The sequence below is a fragment of the Agrilus planipennis genome, unplaced genomic scaffold (assembly GCF_000699045.2).
Source record: "Agrilus planipennis isolate EAB-ADULT unplaced genomic scaffold, Apla_2.0 scaffold75, whole genome shotgun sequence".
NCBI lineage: Eukaryota > Metazoa > Arthropoda > Insecta > Coleoptera > Buprestidae > Agrilus > Agrilus planipennis.
This window is the reverse complement of record NW_020439028.1, coordinates 1096497-1099735: the sequence shown is the minus strand read 5'-3', so window position 1 is coordinate 1099735 and position 3239 is coordinate 1096497. Positions and strand designations below refer to the sequence as shown.

The 3239-nt window shown below is 32.9% G+C and overlaps 1 long non-coding RNA gene across 3 annotated transcripts; it reads right to left on the bottom strand.

Moving 5' to 3' along the window:
• Window positions 1-1870: 1870 nt before the first annotated feature.
• Window positions 1871-3035, bottom strand: LOC108736028. 3 transcript variants are annotated; one of them, XR_003231489.1, is made up of 4 exons: window positions 2927-3035; window positions 2598-2775; window positions 2202-2514; window positions 1871-2140 (listed from the first exon to the last, which is right to left on the bottom strand). It is a non-coding gene; the product is annotated as an uncharacterized LOC108736028 (long non-coding RNA). The 3 variants fall into 3 exon arrangements; XR_003231488.1 differs by having other exon boundaries at window positions 1871-2514; window positions 2927-3034; XR_001937665.2 differs by lacking the exon at window positions 2927-3035 and adding an exon at window positions 2831-2923 and having other exon boundaries at window positions 1871-2514.
• Window positions 3036-3239: the final 204 nt, after the last annotated feature.

Here is a 3239-nt window from a genome sequence, read left to right as displayed (position 1 = left end):
ATTGTTGCAATTATGAGTTAAACCAATTGAATCTGAAAACACGTTTGTCTGCAGGCACAGTTCATGGTTTTCTGGAACTGGAGAGGGGTTGCTGTTGGTCGATTTTATGCACGAGCGAAGAACCACTAACGCAGCCTAATACTGTAACCTTCCCGGTCAGCTAAAATTTGCTTATCACCGAAGAACATGTTACTCTTGCACAATAACAGGTCAATAAAGGCCTTTTCCCATTTGAATATTTTCAATCATTTTTTATTTTACCTTTCATCCATTGCAAAAATTAATGCTCTGCAAAAGGGAAAACTCAAATCCAATTCTTTGCAAATAAAATAAGCTCTTGTTGGACACTGTCGGATAGCTCCCAGAGCAACAAATTATTTATAAAGAATTTCTAATAAACAATTGCAACTGTGCAAATACGGTTATACATACAACGTCCACCTCAGGGGATATTGTTGTGCCATACATGAGCTACCTTTTCGGCGCATTTTTAGACGTTTTAGATTGATTGCTTATTAATTATAAACGAATTTAAATTACCACTATTTTATCGGTTTTACGTAATTTGAAAACTATAAATCTAATTGTTAACCACTACAGGTCATTTTGTAGGTTTTTTAAATACCTACATCTTCTTCCATAGACACTTTTTAGTAAATACCACAGGAAAAAACTACAATCAAAAAGCTACTTTTCCTTGCCGTAATTGTGCCACCATAAATTTTCCAAATAAACTCAGCTGTCCAAAACAATTTATTACTTATTAATACAGACTATTCAAGGCTTCCAAATCAGTTGGCAAACTGACTTCTGGATTTTTTTGTGTCAAAACACTTCTGTTATTGGCTTATAGGAAAACCAGACGAAGTTGCAATCCAGAACGTGAATTAACAACGTATAGAAAAATTGCGATAACGACTAAGCAATTACATCGATGAATAGTGACGGTTGTTGAACGAATAATAAAGTAAATTTCAATAGCTTGCTACTACGCTACTCATATAATAATCTTTAGACGCCCATAGGGATTACAATTAATCAAATAACTAGTCTGTTCATCGCTGATAGTATGCCGTAGTATTTAAAATACACCTCGACATGTATTAATAACACAAAAGAAAAAATTAACATTATTTAAAGTTTAATATGTATATTAACATTCTCTAGATAGGTAATAGTAACTTTATTAATTGTAAGGTAAATTTCCAAACCACCATTGAGGTATTGCCAAGGTACCTTCTTTTATGGGTGGTTCGACAATAGTCTTATCCTTCCATTAAAAAAAATAATTACAATACCAGAAAACACATAGGTACCTACACATACGTAGATACGTATAATACAAAAATTGCTCGAAATTCGAACCCTGTACTAAAAGACTTCGAGGCGTCTACTAAAATTATTTCTGAGTAGCGCAAGTGCGTCCGGCATTTGGCGTATTTCATTTGCAGTGATCATCACACCGTCGTGCAAATCACCAGCGTTCTGCACTGACGTTTAAAACACGCGATGTGTCATACAACCTCATACAAAGAAATCAAGCAGATTTAGATCCAATTCCAGCTTATAGAAAACTGTTCCTCTAGAAATGCACAAGTCAATGCAAATTACTGTTCTGCACTGACGTATGACACTAAAATACTGATCTACTGCTAATAACTTCAACTGATTACATACATACAAGCCTACAACGCGCAAAAAAGGCTAGCTGCAACATAAACAACGTCAATCACACTTAATATAACCTAACAAACAATCCATGAGTACAAAGATACGAATCCTACTAATTACCGGGTGATTGGATGCAGTGTTGTATAGCTATATATTCTATCAGGGCCAGACTGACCCTTGTCGTACAGAAAAAGAAGAGGTTAGTTAACATATATATTCTAAAAATAAATTTCCATGTTTCGTATGTCTGAGTATCATCATTGTGCAACACTGTTGAGTACCAGATGCTCATGGACAATCAGTTATTCAAACTGACCACCTAATTGATACCCTTTTAATAATTGTGTTCTATTATCCAATTTACTATCACCACTGACTACTGCTTTAGCTTTGGAACTTTATCTTGGAGTTAAGAAATAGTGTTGCGTTCTTACTATAGCTTGTTCAATTGATTAAGATCATCAACTTTCTCAAAATATAGTGCTAGAGTGACAACTATGCTAACTTTAGTATTTAGGACTTATACTTACAACCATATCAGGATTGACTTTTCTATTACAAACAGGAAGCTTTGCACCAGGTACATTATATACTCAATCTATGATACCAATATCAATGGCAACATATATCTCTTAATTGATACAGTAGTATTCGGTACTAACAGCTTTAGATTCCTCAATTTCAAACAATATCATTTTATGTACATTTTGTCATTGACCAACTGCACTAATGATAAACCAGATTGTTTTTATGTCAGGACTGCTTAAACTGTATGTATTTTGCGACCTACTCTTCTGTGTCTATAAATATTAATGTTTTTCAAGTCCCATTATGAATTCTCAACTGAAACACAAAAATTACATTTCACTGTTAAATACTGCAATGTACTGTTTCCTTATCCAAGTCCAAATTCAATTAGTACGTACCTAATGTAAATATTTTCAGATCTTCAAGAATCAAACACGTTCTTCAAAATCGTCTAGAGATTAGAATAGATTTTCGTCCATTATACCTCGTCTCTTATTTTATATGATTATCAATACAAAAGATAAACCACCTTATAAATCTTAGCAAAAACTTTTCTGTTTACATTACATTCTTCTGCTAAAAAGAAGCATTTTCCTTTACTTTGTTAGTTAACTTTTTATTTCCTTCTTACTGGTTACATTTAACTAAACATTGTAAAAGGGAGACACTCCCGTAGATTTTCTAATAAATTAATAAATAAATGTAGAAGAAATTTAAAAATCCATACCTTATATAAATAAATAGGCAAGTACAAATAACCTTAAAACTCGACGTGAATACACGTGAACGACAATTCATAGATAATAGACAAATCATAGATTAATCGTTTATAGGTAGCCTGGGCTTGTTTGAAAACACCTTTTTCAAAAGCACTATATTACACATAACTTTATAATCATTTACAATTGAACAAAAGGTAAAACTTCCGAATCGCGACTTTTTTGAAAATGCAACTTTTTTCTGGAAATGGCTTAAAATGAGCTAATAATGAAAAACTTACACAAAATAAGCGGCAGGAGGGCGTTTTGAGTTGTTTTAAG